General features: G+C 47.8%; 1 protein-coding gene across 1 annotated transcript in view; it reads right to left on the minus strand.

The window, feature by feature from the left end:
- KLHL5 (kelch like family member 5) overlaps positions 1-22,945 on the minus strand; it is a 1,021,700-nt gene that overhangs the window by 744,961 nt on the left and 253,794 nt on the right. The window contains exon 2 of the mRNA XM_069631792.1: positions 19,292-19,372. The gene's annotated coding sequence lies outside the window, so the exon portion shown is untranslated. The remainder of the gene's footprint in view (positions 1-19,291; positions 19,373-22,945) is intronic.

Consider the following 22,945-nt stretch of genomic DNA (forward strand, 5'->3'; position numbering starts at 1 on the left):
CGCAGCTGCGCCGCCACCGGTGCGAGGCACTTGGTGAATACCCTGGGTGCCGACCGTAGTCCGAAGGGGAGGGCTCTGAACTGGTAGTGACGCCCTTGGACCACGAACCTGAGGAATTTTCGGTGCCCCTTTAGGATGGGAATGTGGAAGTAGGCATCCTCCAAATCCAACGACGATAGGAAATCCCCTTCCTCCAGGAGAAGTTGAGGGACGTGAAGTTCTTTCCTGGCCACGGGGGGGGGGACGCGCGGGCACCTTCTTTGAAACTCGAGCGCGTGGCCCCGGGCCAGGGCGTCCAGCACCCAACGGTCGGTGGAGATGGACTCCCACACGCTGACGAAGCCCGCCAGCCGGCCTCCCACCGGGGTGCTCCGGTGGGGGCCCGACCCCACAGCCGGTTCAATCCTGCTTGGACGCGGCCTTGCCGCCTTGACCTCCTGGGCGACGACGGCGGGGTCCGCTAGACTTGCCTCGTCCTCTGTAGGCCTCTTGCGACGACGAGCGGGCCGCTTGACGGTAGGAAGCGAAACCGCCGCCGGAACCTCTGGAGGCGCCCTTGCCTCCGCTGCTCCGAAAAGGCATCCGACGTTGCTGCAGAACTCCGAGGGCCCGGGCCGTCTCAGTATCCGCCTTGATGGCCTGAAGGGAATCGTCCACTGTCTTCCCAAACAGGTTGTTCCCGTCGAAGGGCATGTCCAGGACCTTGGTCTGGACGTCCTGCCGGAAGTCCGTAGCTTTGAGCCATCCACGACGTCGAAGGCAAACGCCGTTGCCCAGCTGGCGGAACCCAGTGTCGGCGATGTCCGTCGCCACGGTGATGGCGTGGTCCGAGGCCACCTCACCTTCCTGCAGGATCTCCAGGGCCTCCGCCCTCTTGTCGTCCGGCAGAAAATCCAGCAGGGGAGCTATCTTGTACCAGAGCTCCCTGTCGTAGCGAGCCACGATAGCCAAGGCGTTGGCCGCTTTAATCGTCGTCGCTGCCGACGAGATGACTCTACGTCCCATAGCATCCAATTTCTTTCCCTCGCCGTCCGGCGGGGAAGTCGATGTGGAGGCCGCACCCCCCCCGCTTTCTTCCTGGCTGCCGCGGAGACGACGGAATCCGGGGTAGGCTGCGCCCGGAGGCACAGGGGGGCCGTATCCGGGACCCGGTACTTTTTCTCGTACCGGTCTCTTCTAGCTGGCGTCGTGGAAGGGTTCTTGAGGAGAGAAAGGCCCTCAACCCAAATGTCGTCCAACAGAGGCACTGCGAGGACCGTCTTCCTCTTGGCCTCGCGCCGCTGATAAAGGAAGCCTTCCTTTTTCTTCTCCTCAGGGCAGAGTTGAAAAAGCTCGGAAGCCCTGGAGATCATGGAGTGGAAAGATCCGATCTCGTCGGGCGGAGAAGCCCTGGCGGGAGGCGACGACGGAATATCCTCGTCGTATGCCTCTTCGTCCGTAGCCGTCGCTGCCGTGTCAGTCCCCGTATCATCCCCTCGGGTGGACGGGGAGGGGGGCTGGACGGGGCGCGACGGTTGAAAAGGAGGTGGCGGATGGATCCTTCTTTTCTTGGTAGGGGGAACACCAGAAGGTCCCGGTTCTGGATCCCCCGACGGGAGAGGTTCCTCCGTCGGTAACGGTAGTCTCGTCCTTATCTCGGAGCATAAGGACTGTATGGCCAACAAAATGGCCGCCGAGTTGTCTTGCGGCGCTGGCAGAGGGGAATCCGACGGGCGAGCAGGGGCCCCGTCGGTATCCTCGACGATGTCGTCGTCGTCGTCACCTGCGTCGGGGTCCATTCCGACGGGCTGGCCTTCTTCCACGCCTAGGCCGTGGCTTAAGACTTCGATCAGCTCCTCTTCTGAGGTTGAGGCCGAATCTACGACGACGCCCTGCCCCCCCTTCTTCTTCCCCACGGAGGGTTTCACGGGGGTCCTATCGATGGGCACAAAAGAAGACTCCCTCCGAGGAGGCAGGGAGATTCTGGGCCCCGAGGTCGCCACCACTGGCGCAGCCTCCACAGGCTGAGCCAGGGCCGCCGCGACCGTTTCGATAGAGGGCTTGGTCGGATGGATCAAGGCCTTCACCACCTTAGGTGCGCTCACCGCCTTATCCTTGAGGGAGGGGGCACTGCCACGCTCCTCCTCTGCCTTAGAGCTCGACCGGGGCCTCTCCAGGAGTTTCGCCGGGTGCTCGGCCTTCCTCTTACCCGACCCAGAGCGTTGGCTCGTGGTTGATGGTGCCGGGGAGGGTGCGCCCTGCCTGGCGCCCGTAGAGCCCGACCGTTCGGCGCTCCCGGTGCCAGCGGACTCGCGGTGCTTAGCCTTATGTTGGGCCCCCGTCGCCGGGGCGCCCTCAAAGGTCTTAGAAGACCGCTCGGATTTCTTCTTCTTCTCGCCAGACGGGCTCTTACACTCCAGCCAGTTGGCGAGACGTTGATGGCGGTCCTTCATGGTCCGTTCCGACATGTTGCCGCAAAACGCACAGTCCTTCTCCACGTGCGTCTTGTCCTCATGAAGGCAGTAAAGGCAGAAAGAGTGCTCGTCCTCCTTAAAGACGTTCTGCAGCTGGCATCCAGGGCAGACCCTGAACAGCTTTCCGGGCGTCGAGCTTCCCTTCTCCTGGGCCATCTCCGAGACCGGGCCTGAGAAGCTTCTGGAGTCGACGAAATCTTCACCCTTGAGGGGCGCAGACGAATCCGACACGGGTCCCCGTTGATCGGATGTATGATCGGTGGAGCTTGAGGCTCTTTTGACCGAAAGAATCGAGTTTTTGTGAAAAAGCGCGAAAAAAATAGCACTAACGCTCGAGAGCAATAGCACGAGGATCCCAACACATGAACGTGCGGTAAAAATCTGAAGATGGCTGCCAGAGGCGGTGCTTAGGTAGAGGGCAGTCATTGGCTGTGGTCAGTATGACGCAGAGACCAGTGATTGGTTATTACTACGAAAGACAGATCAGAAACGAAACTGATACTGGTTTTTTCTTTACCGAGGATTCCCAGCCTGACGACGGGGAATATTCATGAGCATGTGAATCCATGCCAGACCCCATGCTGGAGAAATGGCATTTTAACAACAAAAAAAAGGAAAACTGTAGGATCAATACAGAGGCAGGAAACTCATCTATCAGAGCTTCTCCAGACGCTCTGGGCCAAAAACCATGCAAACCTCCTAATCTGCATATGGACTGCACCACAGAAGAGAACTGACTTCACAGAAAAGAACATTGCAAGAAGCATCATCAGTCTTTGATACTTGGAGGACCCATTGACTTTAGAATAAGTTGCCATAAGTAAGCCAAGTGGCAAATAACTTTGTGGTGCAAAAAGCCTAAATTGCACTATTGTTATAGATGGAGCAACCTTATAGTCATTAGGTTTTTAAAAAAAATAATAATAGCATGATATATCAACATAAGCTATGAAGTGAATCAGAATCATTTACAGAGCTGCATATAAGACACAGTGTGATTAAATGATTTGCCCAGGATCACACACACTGGTTAAATGTTGAAACCAGGTTGTGGACAATTTACACAATTGAGCACATCTTCCCATTTTTAGTTGATATAGATATTTATTAAGGTTTTCCTTTGAATTTTATGTGCTTAATTAATAATGTATGTATAGCAATGCCTTGGAAGCAAACCACATTACATAATAAACTAGCCTTTCATAGTAAACTATCTATACACTATATACATTGTGTGAGGGGTCAGAAATATGAGGTGGACCACTTGGTAAAGTCTTTTCCCAATTAGCCATTTCATTATCTCATATGGGTGTGATAAACGCCTCGCTATCCCTAACCTAAAGAGGATTTCCCTGCCTATAAAAACAAAACTAAAGGAAAACACTCTTAATAAAAGGAATCTGTCCGTCACACTTCAAGGATAGGGAACCTAATAATCGAGTGCGCATACACTCGAAATTACTTGGAAAAAAGAAGTTATATTTGAAATATTGAAAGCTTTTGAGGATGGTGTGCTGCAGAGGATCTGGTGACTTTCCTAGGTCACCTAAAAAGAAAATACATTTCCAGAAACTGTGTTGTGCGCGGCAAGTAGAGGACAAACACCCCTTCTGTCCCTCACACTTATGCATACATTAAGCTCACAAAGGTAGGATATAAATTTCAGGTTTAACAAAAATAATAGTTTTGCTTAACATGAACCTGGTAACTATGTATTCTTGTTGCCTGCGTCGAATACCCTTCGCCAGGTTCAAAGCAGGATTTCCAATCAAAGTTCAAAATAAGCCAAGTTCTTTTCTGTAACCAAGTTCTGCTCATAAAGTTCTTCTTACTCCAAGTCTTTCACTTGGCACTTGACAATGCTGACACAAAAGAAAAAACACTTATCTTCCAACTAATAGGTAATGGGCCTCATTACGACCCTGGCAGTAGGGGGCTAATGGGGCCGGTAGAGCTGCCAGCCCCGTTAACCCCCTACCGCCTCCTTACGAGGTCTGCTCGCGGGACCCGCTAAGGACGCCTGGTAAAACCCGGCGTCCTTAGCGGGTCCCGCGAGCAGACCAGGATGCTAACAACGGGCACGTCATTAACGGGCCTGTTGTTAGCATCATCCCCATTCCCATTGAGCCCTATGGGGGCTGAAATGGGAATGGGGATGTACCGGGTCCGGGTTCCTTGAATGGGGAAATATCAGGCCCTCCAAGGGTCGGAATGGCCCGGTATTTCCCCGTTTAGGGAACCCGGACCCGGTACCCGGAATGGGGGTAGCCATGCCGCAAAAAGCGGCATGGTTACCTCCAGGGTCGTAATGAGGCCCAATATCTCAAGATCACTTCTCGTTCTTGGAAAACAAACACTTCAAAAATTCTTCTTGATTCACAACAATGTTTTTGTCAGGATGGTTTTCACCACAGTTCATCAAAAAAATAGTGGCTTTGCCACTTTCTTTCCTTCACAACCACAATGAAGTATTTCAATGTCTTCTTCTGGGTTCGCTAACCGGCCAGGAATACTACCAACAATCCCTTTCCTGTATACCAGCCTGCCTGGATAAAAGCTCCTAACACTGCTACAAGTACTCTATGGTGAGGCTTGCTTCACATTTTTAGAAAAGTCTTTGACTTTCAACAACACTGAGATTCACAACTTCTTCTGGGAGGACACAATACACATTGGTGCTGTTTGTTCCCCCGATTTAGTTGCCATATGCAATGCAGGTTATGCGCCTCTCCTCCTTGATACCTCTTACAAGGGTGTTGCTCTCCTGCCACTCTTGATTTCTCAATTTCACATCAAACTACTGCTGACAATGGGCCTCATTCCGAGGTTGGCGGTAAGGGGTTAACGGTACCGGTAAAGGTGCTGAAGCTGTCAACCCTGTACCGCCCTTAGCGGGTCCCGCTAGCAGACCAGGGTGCTAACAATGGGCCCGTTATTAACGGGCCCGTTGTTAGCACCCTACCCATTCCCATTGAGCCCTATGGGGGCTCAAATGGGAATGGGGATGGACAGGGTCCGGGTTCCCTGAATGGGGAAATACCGGGCCCTCCAAGGTTGGAATGGCCCGGTACTTCCCCATTCAGGGAATCCGGACCCGGTACCCGGAATGGAGGTATCCATGCCGCAAATTGCGGCATGGTTACCTCCAAGGTCGTAATGACCCTCAATGTCTCTTTATTACACTTGCTTGGCCGAGGCAATGCTTGTTGGCATATTGCTTAATTATTGCCTGTTCACCGTTCTGGGAATAATTGTTACAATCTTTCTGCAATATCATTCTCTTGTTAATTTGCCAATGCAGGTTTTATGCTCCCTGAAGGTTTGTCCCCCCCCCCTTTACTTTGGCATTGCAGGCGTTTATATTGCTTCAATATTGCCCCCTCTTTGTCTTGGCAACGATAATTCTAACCTTTCTTTTCTGGCCTTCATTCAAAGTGATTGTAACGCCAATACAACGTTCTTGCATTAGTTCAGTATTCAAAATATTGGTTAGCGGGTAGCGTTCGATTACAGAGCATTCCAGGGTTACCTAATACGGCCTCATTACACATGTCAGCTCGAAACGCTGCCTCTGCTTCTTCTGTTGATTCCTGAACATTTGACAGTTCTGTCGTGTTCCTGGAGCCTGCACTGCTCGGAAAAGGAGCCTGTCTTGCACCTCCTGCACTTCGGTGCTCGCCAGCTACCGGAACCAGGCACGAAATAAGGAGAGCTCCTCTCTCCCACGGGACAGCCGGTCAAAACACTGCTTCCACTGCATGAACTCTGCACTTCAGGGTTTCAACTCCGAAGACCCTCTCAGGACCGAATTCCACTGCAACGACAGCAGCGGCTTCAGCGTCTTCGTTTCTGTACTTCAGTTGCTGAAACTGTGGCTGACAACCTTTACTACTGCTCCACCTTCTTGTTCTAATGGCCTGCACCCGAGGGGGGCTTAAATATTCAAAAGTCCTGCTCAGGTGTGGGTCATCAGAACCACTGGACTGCGCACTTACTGCACTTTTGTGCCTCTGAGCCCCTCTTCCTCACCCCAGTACTTAAAACATTGTGGGACTTGAAGTCTCCAGTGTTCTGGTTAGTGTTTATATCAACTGATTCAATTTTACAATAGGTCATCAAAACTGTAGGGTCTCTAGGGAAAGTATAGGGTTCTTCCAATTCTCCTGACTAAAGTCCCCTCTCATGTGATCCTCCCGCAGAACACCACCCCCAGGGTTAGGAAGCGTTTGCCTTTCTCTGGTCACATGAGAAGGGTCACAGGCCAGGTTTCTTGGGATAATCACTGCTGGTTCATCACAATTATCATATAAATATGTTGAACAATAAGAGTATGGCTTTAATTTTATTCTCCCCACCCTGCATGCAAAGTCACAATATCATCATGCAGATTAATGGGAGCCTAACAAAGCCCCCTTAGGTTTTAAAGCCATAGTCATTATTTCATAAAGCATGCAAACATTATGCCCCCTTCTAACTTCTGATAACTCCCTTTTATTCCCATTTCTAAAGGGACAAAGGTCCTTGCTAATAGTCTGCCCCCTCCCATCTCTCCCATCAGTGCCTAATGACTCACATTATAATGCTCTGTTTACACAGAGCAACGTGAGAGCCCCTCTGCTGCCCAGAGCTCCTTGGGATAATGTCATGCCTGTGGGACACCTCTCCTGTTCGGAAAGGGTAAGGTGTCCAGGGCAATGAGCGTGCTAATCAGGATTTTCTGGGCACACATTGTCCTGCCAGCTTGCTTCCACTCCCCACACCCACTTGGTACACCACTGCGCGGAACAGAGTGAAGTTCAGCGGTACCTGAAGGAGGTGGACAGAGGAGGGGTGGGCTTTGGCCCTGCAGCAAGCCATCACACAAGTAAGCAACTGAGGCAGAGGACCACCTGCTGAGGGGGGTGTCAGTGGCACAGGAGCTTAATGGGATCGCACATCGCCAGTTTCGCAGATGTGGATACCACGGTTGTCTTGCCCACATAGGGGCAACTAGAATAAGCGTCATCGGTTCCTTTTGTAACTTGTTCACCAACTTCCTCATGAGAGGAGTTGGGGGAAAAGCATAAGCAAATTTCCCTGACCAGTTCATCCATAGGGCATTCCCCTTGGAGCCAGGCTGGGGGAACCTGGACGCGAAGTCTGGGCATTCACGATTTTCGCTTGTGGCGAATAAGTCTATAGTTGGGAAACCCCATTGAGAGAAAAGGTTTTCTACGACTTCTTCGTGTAGACACTACTCGTGGTCCTCTGGTAGGGGATCTCTGCTCAATGAGTCTGCTAGAGCGTTGAGATCCCCTGGAACATGTTGTGATGACAGGAACATTTTCTGTCTGAGTGCCCATTTCCAGTTTTTCTGTGCAAGTCTGGATAGATTTGGAGAACGTGTACCCCCCTGTTTGTTGAGATAAAACATTGCTGTAGGTATAAAACACGTCTGTTAGGATCTGCACCAAAAGGTTTGTTAAATGGGGTTTGAACGCCTGAAGGACTTTGAATACTGCCAGAAGTTCCAGCACATTGATGTGGTTCTGAGCTGCAGTGTGAGACCACAGACCCTGAGCTGTGTGGTGGAGGTAATGAGCCCCCCCCACCCTGCCGGTGAGGCGTCCGTTGTGACCCCTGCCTGTATCTGTGGGTCGTAGAAGGGTTTACCTCTCGTTAGGTTTTCTCTCATCCACCAGTGAAGATTTTGTACAAGTGTTGGCGAAACGACCACTAGATCGTCCCACTGACCGCTTGCCTGAGACCACTGTTTCGCCAACCACTCCTGTATGGGACGCATGCGCAGGCACGCGTGAGGAACCAGGTAAATGCAAGATGCCATCATGCCTATTAAACGCATTGCTTTGCGCACCCTTATCTGGCGGCCGGCCTGATAATGTGGTATTTGGAGCAACACATTTTTTACTCTTTCCTCTGAAGGAAAGAGCAATCCTTCCTCTGTGTTTAGGATAGCTCCTAGGAACTGTTTGGAAGTGCTTGGCACTAGGCTTGATTTTTTCTTGTTGATGGAGAAGCCCAATTGAAAGAGGAGGTTGATTTTTGTTTGGAGGTTTTGTCTGCAAATCAGAGGTGATTCCCCAGTTATGAGCCAGTCGTCCAGGTAAGGGTATACTGGGATTGGTCCCCTGCGCAGGTGCGCTGCCACTACCGCCAGTACCTTTGTGAATACCCTTGGAGCCCAGGCTATTCCAAAGTGCAGCACTTTGAATTGGTAGTGCTTGTTCGCTATCTTGAAACGCAAGAATCTTCTGTGCGCTGGGAACATCGAGATATGAAAATAGGCATCTTTCATATCCAGTGTTGCCATGTAATCCCCCCTTTTGTAGTAGCAGGATTACCTCTTGTAGCTTAGTCATGCAGAACTTTTGTGGCCTAACATACTTATTTGCAGGGTGTAAATCTAATACAGGGCGCGTTGTTAGTTCTTTCTTTGGCACAAGTAAGTAAGTTGAACAAATACCCTTTTTTACCTCTATGGCGTCCTTTAACAGAAGCGTTGTTATTTCTTCTAGAAGGATCTGCTGATGTGCTTCTGAGTGGATTTTCTGTCGTGGGGGGTGGTCGTGAGGACGTTGAAGTAGTTCTATGCAGTAGCCCCCTGCTACTATGGACAATACCCATCTGTCAGAGGTGATACCCTCCCATGCGTGGGTGAACTTAGAAATGCGTCCTCCTACTGGAGATGCATGGTAGGGTCCCTGGAGCTGAATGTCACTTGCTCTGAGGTGGGGTGCCACCTCGAGCAGGGCTTCTGCCCCTACCACGACCTCTGTGTTGTCCGCTGGGATAGCCTTGGAAGGCTTGTCCTTGATTATTCCCATAGGAATCTTGGGCTTGATTGTGTAACGTTCACCTGATTCCCACGGAGGCGCTGTTCCCGGCTGGGCTGCTATCGTTTCTTCAATTGAGAAGCGTAGAGCTCGGACGACTCTCAGGACTGGGCTTCCTCTTATCGAATGTCTGACTTGCAGGGTAAGTTTTCTGCAGGTGGAAGAAAAAGGGTTAATCACCGTTTGATGGGATTTCTTCTCCCACCAATCGTCAGTTTCTCCCACAGCCTAGCTTTCTACTTGTCTCGGCGAACTCTCACCTTAGGCGTATAAATGCTGAGCTCTCCATCCTGCGTCTGGTGCAGGGGTGCGTGGATTCCAGTTACGTCACTGGATGAGTTTAGTGTTGAGGCTCAAGTCTTTTGCGGCCTTAGTTGTGGCACTGGTGCTGGGATGCCGAAGAGCGATGCCGCCGTTACTGCACGAGCGGATGCCTGTAAGTATACTGTAGTCTTTAGGCTTTAAAAGATGGGCACCTCAATAATGTCCCTTTTCCTTTGTTTCAGGCCTCGGGATGCTGTGGGCGTAGTTTTCCGTTGCCGCTGCACGTGCCGATGAGCGCAAGTATAATGTTCGTTGGCCGCTTTTAATGGCACCTCTAATAATGTCCTTTTTCTAGTTTTCAGGTGCCGGGATGCTGCAGGCTTTATATCCGTTGCCACTGCACGTGCCGATGCACGTAAGTATAATGATCGTTGGCCGCTTTTAATGGCACCTCTAATAATGTCCTTTTTCTAGTTTTCAGGTGCCGGGATGCTGCGGTTGATGCGGCCGCTTCTGCACGTGCAAAAACTGGTAAGTTAAGATGAATGCGACTGCCTTCACCCGAACCCCTTTTTAATTATGTCCTTTGCCTTTCAGGTGCAGAGAAGCTGCCGAAGAGAAGGCCGCGGTTAGCTCTGTTGCAATCACGGATGGATCAGGTAAGCGGGCGCGGCTGCGAGCGAGTTGCACTTTTCTAACCTTATGTTTATTCTTTGCAGGTTTTGCCGGTGACTGGATTCTGGGATCTGGTAAGTATTGTTCTGTGTCTTTCTTCATCCACAGGTTGCTGCGCGGAAGCTGAAGATGACTCTGGACCTGAAATGCAGGAGCTGACTCGGTGAGCGTCCTGCTGCTGCTGCAGAATAACGCGAAGCACGTGTTTTCCATCGGGCGTGGTTTAAATAGCAGAGAAGTGCTTCCAGTGTGTGTTCTTCCACCCAGGTAAGAAAAGAGTTCCTGAATGGAGGGAATAGTTCCTCCCAGCCCTGATGGCTGGGGACTTCAACCAGACTGGATTGTTCTGGGTAAATATGCAGCATGGTCTGCCTCAGGTAAGTCCACCCAAGCATTATTACACTGTTTATCAATATGAGCCCGGCGCCTATGGCGCCGGGACTGAAACCCTTCATGAGCCTGGCGCCAAAGGCGCCAGGACACGGTCCAAAGGGCCCCTGTAGGGGTCTGCTGGGTCCGGAGTAGTGGAAGACGGGTCTGCTTCCGAGGGCGCTGGGCCAGTCCTGGCCCCTCGGGAGTGGCGCCCATGACAGATTGTAGCTGGATCCTCTTTGTGAATTTTGGCCCAGAAAACAGCGAAATTACCGTTACCCCTCTGACCAGTAGGCTTGTTTGTGAGCTGACCTAAAGATTTTAGAGTGTCATTATGGTCCTTTGCTCTCAGAAGTGCATCTTCCACGGCCTTACCGAAAAGCACGTTAGGTTCCACTAGCATGTTTATTAGAGTGGCTTGTGTTCTGGCCTAAAGCCTGACTGGCGAAGCCATGCATGCCTCTTTATAATAGTCCCCTCTGCAACGACTCTTCCGGCATTGTCTGCTGCATCGGAATTTGATTTGAGGAGACAGGTAGATACGGCCCTTCCGTCTGCTGCTAGTTGTGATTTGAGTGGCTCTGGAGCGGATGAATATAACGCACAAATTTCCTCCCACTTATGGCAATTGTAACTTGCCAAAAGTGTTGTGTTGTTGGCTATTCTAGTTTGATAGGCCGCAGAGGAATTGACCTTTCTGCCCATGGCACATATCTTTTTGCTTTCATTATCTGGTCTCGGAGGAAGCAAGAGGAGTGCCTGATCTTTTTCTAGTTGTGATAACAACCAATGAATCTGGTTTCAATTGTCCTCTTATATATAAAGGGTCTGATAGTGCAGGCCTCAATAGTTTTTCCACATGCGGGTGAACGGCCTGTGTGAGATCGTGTGCTTCTAAGGAAGGCTGTATCTTGTGTTGGACCGATTTTAGTAGCGGGATAAACTGACCTACGGTCTTTTTGTCCCCCAGTATTTGTTCAGCGAAGTCTCTATACTCCTGTACCTCCTGTGTGTCAATTTGGAAGTGTGCCGCCGCTTTGGCGAAGACTTCATTGAGGGGTTGATTATCGACAGGGGAATCGACCACTGGAGTGTCCTGATTAAGAGGGGAATCTATGGAGTACATGTTAGCCTCCTGGTCTGCCTCTGGGTCCTCATCATTCCCATAATAAAGTTCACCTGTATCCTCTTAATTAAGTTGAGGGTCAGATGTTTCCACAAAAGAGACATCCTCCTGGTCTTCTTGTACTAAATCGGGGTCATATAGATCTATAGATCGAGTGTCGAACTTCGGGTGTGGGAGCCGAGGCTTCATCCGCAGACGATCGGCCTCCGAAAGGAGTTTCTTGAGCGACACCCTTGCCATCTTTCGACGGTTGAACCCTGTCGTGTGGCGATCTTGATAGAGATTGCCCAGAGGACTGGGACTCGGTGGACCTTTCTCGAGGTGTCGAACGTTGTTGAGTATTCGACTCATCTATCGAATGTCGACTGGGGCTTATGTGCTTGGTGGTCTGTGCTTTTGTAGCGCTGCTGCCATAGATTGTAATTCCCACAACATGGCCGCCGGCCTGTCCTACGGTGTTGGGGGTCTGCGCTTGAGTAGCTGAAGCTACTCCGTTGCCCTCACCGTCCGAAAGTACAGCGTCACTGCCATCGCTAAAGGTTCCCTCTACCTCCATGGCCTCGAGTTGACTGGCGTAGTGGGCCCAGCATTTTGTGGAGCGGTCCTTTAACGTCTTAGGCTTGAAGAGCCTGCACGCTCGACAAGACGTTTCGACGTGGTCTCTTGGGAGACACAAATTACAAACTAAGTGTTTGTCGACCCACTTAGGGCAAAATTTAAATGGTGTATTTTCCATAATTATGGGTTATGGAAATGGTAGCTGGGCGAACAAAGTGTACGTAGGGGAGAAAATGCATTCTAAAATGACCTCCCCCCTCTCTACCTATTGTCTGGGCCGAGGCATGGGGCGGCCTTCCAAGGCCGAACGGTCCGTCGCGGTGGTCTCCGACGGGCAGTTTTCTTTCTTCACCGGCTTGGTGTTTCGGCAGTCGATGAAAGTATAGAAAGAAATACTATCTTAATTGTGTAAAAGTCAATGGCTTATCACCGAAGTAACTCCGCTATAAGCGTCCATCTAGCATGGCGGAAAAAAACAATCTGAGGGACCTCGACGTGTGAGGGATCATGAGTGGACGTCACACTAGGGATAGTATTACTGGCAGTATTACAACAACTGTAATACTCCGCAGCTTCCACTAGATGTTGGCCTATGCACAGCATGTGATCTAAGCAGACTCCACAAGCCTCACAAATATATATATTATATGAAAAACTTTGGTCAATCTTGTCACATCATACTTAGGATAGCACAAACAAATCTTGAGGCCCTCATGCACCCAGACTATACATCCACAATCAGGGCTCCAGATAAGATTTTGAAGTGGGTGTATTTAATGCCCTATTTTTTAAAGTTGTGAGTAAAATGATTTTTAAAGAGTAAAAAAGTAAGTCCCACTGATAAAGGGAGTATTTTATAAGCACTGTAAAGCAGAAATGTTTTTGCAATAAATACTTCTTTGCACCAAGTTATTCATGCACAATAAAGATACATTTTCACCTATGTGGATCAGGCAATGATAATAGTAGTTTATTCCTGTGGCTCCACATATACTAATGATCTGAACACATTGTGGATCTGTATGCGTGAAAGCAGGGCAACGGGCACTTTATGTGTATGTTCCCTATTTTTTGTTGGGATTGTTTTTACTCGTATTTTTCTTTTTTGGGAGCGCCTATTTCTAGTGAGTTAACGTGGCTGATACACCCCTTATCTTTAGGGCTGTTCACAATACAGTAATTCCAGCTCTCTGATTACTTTCACACACCTGTTAAGCTCCCCTCTATACCTACAATCTTGCCTTCCTTATCTGTTCTTTTATATCCCACTACTTTCAGGTCCTTTTCCTTTCAATATTGATTGCAAGACCTTAGTTTAATGAGAGCTTACAAAACACTCAGGTGGTAAATTGGTGAAATATAAACACTCACTAAACAAATGAATTAATGAAAGGGATGAGTGCTACAGATCACTGATCCACCAACAACAGTGCTGTTAGTGTGAGTGGGGAGGGGGGTTTCAGAGAACTTATGGGTGGGAGCGAGGGAGGGATCAACATGGATGATGGTGAGAGATCTGATACAGGGACTATGGAGGCGTAGTCGATAAATGGTAAAGCATTAGTAGAAGATGCAGGGGGCAAGAAAGACACACGGTATCAGAAAACATGGTGTCACTGTTCTGTGGCAGGGTTGCGGGGGCATAGGGGAAGGTACAAGGGCCTAATGGGGAAGGGTAGTTGAAGTATCGGATCAGGCAGGCAAGGTAACTTTAAATCTTCTTTGTAGGTTCTGAGAATACACATATGACCCGACCGACATACACCTCTCCACCAGCTTGTTGCTGCCTTCCACCTCTCTCCTCTCCAACAATTTTGTTTTCTTTCCAACAGTATTCCTTCAAGAACAGAGAATCCCATGAGCTCTGCCTTGTGTCTCTATTCCACCTTGCGAAATATTCAACTCCACTTCACTTTTACAGTATGGGGGGAGTTTTGATATATATGGGGGGAAGATCAACAGTTCTGGGTACTGATGAAATGTTGTAGATCAGTCATCTCCCAATGTGTAGCTCGCATGCAACATGTTGATCGCAGCACCCTGCAATATTGCTCACCAGTTGCTCTACGCCTTTGCACAGAGACCAAGAAGAAAGAGTTGCTACAGTGATGAGACAACAATGGCAGTGAAGGCTGAGCCGAATCAGCCTGCCCTGGCACATAGACATGAAATAATACTTTTTCTACAGGCCTCATCAAACTGGGCAGAAGGGAAAAGGTTGGAGACTACTAATGTGAATTTTTAGCTGCAGGTTAGGCAGGCATCATGAAGACTACTGTTAAAACTAGAGACAATAACCATTTCCTACTTCACAGTCTTTACCCACACTGCCTTTAACGTATGGGTATGCAATGCGCATTGACCTAGTGAATGATGGGACCAGGTAAACCTGAAGGGCAAAAACTAGGTTAGCTTGGCAAGCCAAGGGAAGACCAATGCAACTGCTGATGTATTTGGTAGTAAAATGCCAATTAGTGGACCAGCATTTACTGGCCCAACCTAACTCAGCAGCACTCAATATATCCACCACTTGCTGCTGCAGAACATATTAGCTGCAGCACTGGCCGAGCAGATAATAAACTGGGTAGCAACCACTGTAACCATCTGGGCCTCCCCCGCCTGCATTCTGGTAGAATGTAATAGGGCATTTAGAAGTAGTTTGGCAAGCGCATAGGGGAAATAAGTAACTTGAGTGCCTACATGTCCACAATTATATTTTCAAGTCGCTCTTTTGGACAGGCAAGGATTCCGTTTGTATCGACCATTCACTCGATTAGTAAGAAATGTCCCATAACTTTTAATGGGCAAAAAAAGTGGCTGACATTCCCTTTTTTGTGTCCTGATGAGTTGTCATCTTCTGTTCATTTGCACAGCTGACTAGTGGATTATTGACAAATAAGTGGCATGCCTGAATAACTTTCCATCATTAAATAATTTGCATATGACTATTTTGGACAGGCAATATGCGTTAGATGCACCTCAAGAAAAATATTTTAAAGACCTTTAAAAGTCACATACCGTCTGGCACACACGCAGACCACCTGAAGGTACTGTGCAAAACCCTCGTTCTCAGCCTCGGAATGAGAGTGCACTGCACACAACCCGCCTCCCTGGCCTAGATTTCACATGAGGAGACCTGGAAGCGCCTCCAGCCTTGAAAGTGCCCCCCTTCCTGGGGGTAGTGGAAGGAAAAGGTCTGACGCATACACTAGAGCCCTTGCATCGATCTCAGGTTCATTGTCTGATACTTTGCTCATTTGGATAATGGGCAAATAAGTGAAAAAATGCCAACCTGTCCATGATTTAATAATTTGCAAACATTTTCATTCAAATAAAATACATTTATTGTTAATAATATTTTATTAAAATGCCAATGCATTCCTCCATATATCAAACATAGGAACCTCCATTAGAACGGTTTTAGGATGCTTCAATTTCGGACCAATGTTACTGTCCTCATGTGTTTACAAATACATCATTGACCCCAAATAGTCCTTGGGGGAATAAACACACACCAATAAAGTTCTTCAACCCCTACATGATTTCATCACTCATAATGGGCTTGTGTGCACAAATATTATTAAACATTCCTTGTAAACACCAACTTAATCTCAAAGGAAGTAATTGCAAATTAATTTGGTCTAGAATTGCATCTCAACTAGATTCCTGTTAATTGGTGCCCATTAGCATGTTATATTTGTAATATTAAGTTAGTTACAGGTCGAATTTTAGAGTGTTGGTTGCAATAATTTTGCCACCACCTGAAAGCCAATATGTACTGTCAAGGGAGGAATGCTGCTCTCCATATTATTTGATTAGCATTGTCAATGTTGTGCATTGTCAACAAAGAAATCTTTTTGAAAAAAGAGCACTATTGTGAAAGGTGTGTGTCTCTTGAATAGTTGACATTTTTCTTCTTTTTAATGAGTAAAATGAGTTTTGAGTTTTAAAGACAGTCACAACATTTACAGTCCAAATGCAAAGACAAAGCTGGAGAATAAGGCGATTCCAGTGTTGCTGTTGGCAAGAAAGTGGACAAACCACATGGACCTGATGATCTTGTAAATGCCTATTTAACCATGTATCGCAAACCCATGTCACATATCACTACGTTTCCTGTAAACCTCCCATCAAATACATTCTTGGAAACGTCACAAACTATAATAAAAGATTTGAGACATGCTGCCTGCAGCTGCTGTCTGTTATTATTTATTATTTTCTCTTTCAAATTCTGCCTGCGGTAAAGTACACATACCAATGAATGGGCACATTAAATAGACCGAAAAATCCACCTAGAATGTAGAAGACATAGCCTGTTTTATGAAGAGAAATGTATTTGGCAAGGTATCTCCCATTAGGCATGGCTAAAAAGGACTTGACAAGGCCGTTCTCGATGCCAGGTGTTAATTAAACATTCCAGGAAATTACCAGGTTCCAAGGCAATCCTAGATTTTTCAATAATAAATCCTTTAAACACAGGGAACACCCAGTCTAACTCATGCACATGTAAAATTGATTTAGGTATTGCGAATGAGAAAGCTGTCTGAACCATAGAAATTAAATAGTATGCCTCATATTACAAGTCACCTTCAGATCTAACATTGGGATGTCCAATTCAGAAAGAATACTAAGGAGTGTTCACTTACTGTCCTGGGCTGCGGGGTAGAGCCACTGTAGCCACGGTTCTTGGCGTGCCGCTCTACTCCCGTTGAGTGTTGGGGACGTGCCCCATTGTATGACCTGCTTATGACCCGTTGGCCGCAAGGATAGGCAGAGTAACGTTGGTGGCATCCTGTGAAAGATGCTGCAGCGCCGGGTCTTGCCAAGCCGCGCTTCTTTGAACTTTTCCCCCAGTCAAGAGTTGCTTTAGGCAGCGCACCTCTCCTCCGGACAGGTATGCCTTGTTTGAGGCAGTGCACCTCTCCCTCTGACTGGAGCGCCTGTTTCCAGTGTCCAGTGGGCCAGGGTGCTCCTCTGGCTTTTGCACTAGGCAAAGGACAGGGCCGCCTGTTCTCCCCCAGGCAGGAGTCTCCACAGTCATTGTAGCGGCATGGGCCGCTTGCTCTCCCCTCGGCAGGAGTACATGATGTCCATATGGCGCAATTGGCCGCCTGCTCTCCCCCAGGTGGGAGCTCGTCCCATTGATTGAGCAGCAGTGGCTGCTCTTCTCCCCCAGGCAGGAGTTGGTCCTTAAGGTGGTGGAGCATTGGCTGCTCTCCCCCAGGCAGGAATCTTTGCCTTGCTGGAGCATCACCAGCTGCGGTGAGCATGCTGCAATCTCTCCCCTGTTCAGGTGTGAGACCCTTGCTACACATCTTTTTTTTCTTCTGCAGTGTCGGCAGGGGCTGAGCCGGACTGCGTGCATTCCCTCCCCAGGGGGAGATAAATGCTTTCTTTTTCCACTTCATTGCCAAGCAGGCTTCTCACGCTTCCCCCCAAGCTGGAGCGTTATCCTTCACCTTCATTACCGGGAGGTTAATGTTTTTTTTTCCTCAGCAGATGTAGTCTTGCCGGTCCGCCGTCCTCCCCCAATGAGAGACTTACTGTATGTGTACGTTAGCGGCGGCAGACTTCGCTGCATCTTCCCCCCTAGTCGGGAAGCTGTACACTGATGGACATGGCGTTCCGCGCCACACCACCATCTCCCCCAGCGGGAGATTCCTTCTCATGCGGCGGCTGTGGCGGCAGCTGCAATGCACTCACTCCCCTGATGACCGGAGCACTTCCTATCCACAGCAGCCCCCCCACCGCCTCCATCATCACGGTGGCAGGCCTCTCCCTGCTACACCTGCGGGAGCCATGGGTGGTCGCTCTGCCCCCTGGATACAGCGGTAGCTGCCCAGCTCTGGTGCGACCCCAGAGTGCCGAGCACCATGCCTCCTCAGTGGCTCCTATGCCCCGCTGGGCCTGGCCTGGCCTGGCACTCCTTGCAAGGCAGGCAGACAACGTGTCCCGCTCAGCACCTTTATCCTTCCTTTAGTTTGTTTTTTTCTTTTTTTTCTACTCCGCCAGAGGGACCGGGTGCAGAGCACGGGTCTGTGGACCCCTCGTCGCCAGTTGTTATGGGGAGCCGAGGTCTCCGGCCCTCGTCATTATGGTGGTGCCCCTCAGCGCGGGGCGGCCCAGCGGGCACGGGACACATGCTGAAAGAGGCACGCACAGGCACGGCTTCAGTTAGGCTGAGTAGTGTGGGCTTGCTTTGCTCTTCTTTTCCTGGCTTACTTATACACCCCAGGACTTTTGTTCCTTCTTGGGGGCTGGGTTTCCCCCGGCCCCTTGCTGTTATATTTCGCACCTTCCGCAGGTGCTGTTTCCTGCCCTTTCCTGGGCTTTTGTTTCTTGTGGCGCCGTTCGGATGCCCCTCCCTACTGCTTTTGCGCCATTTCCCCCCACCCCGCGCCTAAACTCCCAGGCCCTCCATCGGCCCGCATTTCATGCATCCCGGGGCCTGGGGCAGTCTCTCTGTACCTGCCGAGCAGGAGACCACTCAGCACCTTTATTAGTGCATGCACACGTGGCCCCAACACAAAGGCGTAGACAGGGTAGGGCCTGAGCGGGCAAGGCCCACCCAAAATCTATAAATGCACACTGAGCAGCGCTGTGTGGGGATTTTCATATGTTAATATCACTCTGGTGGGCCCACCTGCATTAGCTTCAGACCCCACTCGTTAGACAATCCTGACTACGCCGCTGCCCCAACATGTGACTGTGCACACGTTATAACACCATTTGAGGATCTTACTGGCGGTCAGTAAACCGAAGAATGCCCCAGTGCAAAGACGGCAGGTCGATTCACGAGACCTTCAGAACATGGGTTGATTGTTCCAAGAAGCAGGTACGCATGCGACCAATCTGGCTAGAGTAGAGAAGCAAACAGGCATGCAGTCCGAGTCTTCACATGACAAGGAGACACAGCAAAACAAGTCACCAGGCAATCAACAAAATGTAGACACTGCCTTTGCGAGAGTTTACACACATTTTGCCTACATGGTTACGTAATAAACAGTTACCTGCAGTTTTCTCGAGCTGCTCCCAGAGCTCAGCAGCAGTCATTTGTATTCATGGTGCAACGCTTTCTCACATACCAAAACCTAATGGGGAAGAAAACGGAATCCTTTCAGAAATTGAATGTTAACAAAAAACTCAACCAAGTTAAACAGTATGTTCTGGATCAGGGGCACAACGAAACCTACATTTTAGGGGCAGGGGGGGCGGACTAACTGGTGATCGGAGGGACCACTATAGAAAATGAACGTGGCAAAAATGGAGCCTCCGCCCCCTCCGTTCTATCCCAAGATTTGTCTGCCACGGGGCCCAACAGTATCAAATGGTAACAGCCCAGCATTACATACATTTTCTCATTTACATGGACACCCAGCCCCCATACTTCATACACCAATTCACACACACTCACTCATTCACGCATACATTACATACACACTCTGTGCACACCTACATACATAATGAGCTAATATGCACTGCTAGTTTCAGTCAGAAAAAGTTTTCCTCACGTCTCTGCCTAACAAAAAGCAAGTGTGCACATCAGCCCCTTCCCCTCAGATGTGAAATAACATATAATGTTTGCACACATCTGTGGGGAGAGGGCTGACGTGTCCAGTTAATTTTTGTTAGGCAGAGAGGTGAGGGAAGCCTTTCTTGAAAGTAGCAGCTTGAAGGTTTTGCTGCGTTTGTGCAAATCCATTTTTTTACACGAACACAGTAAAAGTTTTAAGTCGCCTGTTTAAGGAAAGGCTTCTTTCCCCTCTATGACTAACATAAAAGTATGGCGTGCAACGGCATTGAGCTAATCGGCCTTCAGCCCCGACCCTCAGCTCACATTTCGGGGGGGTGGGGCTGAATCCCGATTAGCTCAATGGTGTTGCGCGCCTGTCCTGGATGTAAAAACAGAACGCTTATTTTCAGCTAAATGAAAAGACCAGACACTTGATGCGCTATGGTTCAAAATTCTATTGGTTCGGTTCACATGATTTAAACCTACAGTATCATCCAAAATCCTGATACACATATCTACAGTATCCTCCAAAAATCTAATACATATACCTGCATTAACTCATTAGAGAGCACGTGCTAATGTTTCTGGGCTTTGTCTAGGTAGTATCAATATCAATTCATCAATACCCACATACAATAAGATGATATACTATTATTACAGTTGCATTCCTAACATGCATATCCAATTAATTCCTCTCTTTAGTACATATATGTAATTATACGTCATACATTAACTTCCTTAATGTTCCACAATCCTTTTATGGCAAATATCTATAAGGAAAGGGAGAGAATGACAAATAGCTTTTTGAGATACACAAGTAACTCATGCTACGAGCGTGGTGAATTCAACATACTAAGTTGGGTTCACTAAGGGTTCCAAACCATCACCACTGACCTGCACCTCCAAAAAAAGACAGCCTACTGAGTTGCAAGTCATATTTATATTGTAGTTCAAGTACTCAAAATTAAAACTATAACTTGTCTTGCTACTCCATACCTGGAGTGCTCTAAATTACTTGGGAGAGTCAACTACTCAAATCAATACAGTCCTCTCAATGAATCTACAAATGATACTTATGTACAAATCTTACCTAGCTAACATATGTTCTCATGACCTCATGGATGGGATAGTATTGTGGATCCATTCTGCCCATTTTGTATCCTATAGTGTGGGTCAAGTCATCAGTTAGTACAATACTGATTACCATGACACTTGAAACGATACATAGTCCACTGTTGTTCATAAATTTACTATTTAACCAAATGGATAGCGCATGTTAGGGAATAAGTATATACCCGTAATAGGCTTGAATCTCCAAAAGGTTCTGGTATAGTATCATTCACATCTGTCCTTAGCATTACTTCTTCATGTTTCACTCCACATCCAAAATTGGATTTCTAAAAATCAATATGCCCCCACCTTTAAATACTACCTAACCCCAATATGTATATATAAATATACAAAACTTAACATGATTAACCTTAAAACTCATTCAGCCCTGAATATTCCACTTACTAGTGTGTTGGACCCGATTTCCCACAAGTAGCGGCAGCGTCCCACATTAAGGATCACTGCCGCCATCTTGAATACAAAATTTATAACGTCACTTGGTGATGTCATCTGTTTAACAGACTTTTTGGCCTAGTTGCATCCGGTCACACACTACTACTGTATGGGTATCACTTTGGCTATTCTGGATACTCAAGACTTAAGACAATTGCCCTAAAAGCTCATTCAAACATTATTCTTTTACTTCCCAATTTATTTCACTCGATTACCCACTATTAGGATAACGTGCCTTACCTATTGGCTGATCCGTGCATTACCCATCAGCTAAACAATAGTTTCAGCGACAGCCATGAAATACACAGATGACGAGTCACACGACCAATAAAAAGTAATCTGATAGGTTCTCAGTTGTGATGTGACCGTGGGCTATCGAGGTGTCTAACTGGGAAAAGGAAAACTGAGATTGTGTCCCCTTCCTTCAAGGTGAGGTCACGTAAACGGTTTGTAATGAAAAGTTTTATGCGAGTCGTTAAAACCACCTGGTCCTCCCAATCTATCAGATCATTAATTTATTTTGACATTTGTAGAGCGAACTGAAGCCAGAGGGATCTTGGCTTGGAGATTCCAATGGTTACATAGATAAAGTGTAGTTGGTTACAGGCATAATCAGTAATAAGATAAGTAGTGAGCATGTGCATAAGGACTATATTTAGTTGCAGCATACGTGGTACTAGTGGCCTCATAATGAGATAGTCATTGGTTACTGGATGTATATGCCTAACGCCATCATGCACAACAGTTTATTTTTTTGTTTTTTGTTTATTGAATTTTCAGAAAGAAGAACAGCAGTCTGTAGACAACAGGTAACCTATTCAAAAGACACCTAGGGTGCAAAGGCAACAGGCCCATGACATGTTAGAAACACATTAGTTGTTACTGATGTATTTTCAGTATTTACAAATTTTACGACCTCAGCGCGGTCTGGCCCAATGGTGTCATTACGTCGACTGAACACGCTCATTTTGGACTGCATTTACAAGAATACACACGCACGGTCCCTGTTAGCGTGTTTTGGATTAATACATTTTGAGATTTGCAGTAAGAGACTCTGTAGGTAACATATCATTTTAGGAGTATATGTACAATTTATCAAATTGTTGCATCTTTTCACACACTTAGTGGAATGTTATTTGCTCAAAGCCCCTCCTTCGTTTGTTTTTAGATTTTTTTTTCCTGCAATTTCCTTGTCATGGACCAGATTATCTAGAATCTGGGCCTTTTTGCCTACACTGTACTGAAAGGACATTCAAGGTGAGACCTTATTTACAACTAAAATCCTACTGGATCTATACATTGCTAAACAAATCCTTACACTTGACTGATATGATCCATTGAGGCTTTTTGCTCCTTTGTTTGTCCCCACGGGTTCCCAAGAACTGAAACAGTCCTTTGGAAGTTTTTCTATTTCACATATCTACCAATTACCCTGCTCTTTTTTTTTTTATACAATTCTTTTTATTAAGTTTTACAAAACAAGCAAAAACAATATGAATGTACATTGGCAGCGCAGGCAATTATCACTATAACACCATAATAAAGAACCACTACAAAATAAGTTAAATATAAATATGACTAAGACATC

This window comes from Ambystoma mexicanum, chromosome 6q (genome assembly GCF_040938575.1).
Source record: "Ambystoma mexicanum isolate Mex_15411 chromosome 6q, UKY_AmexF1_1, whole genome shotgun sequence".
Lineage (NCBI taxonomy): Eukaryota > Metazoa > Chordata > Amphibia > Caudata > Ambystomatidae > Ambystoma > Ambystoma mexicanum.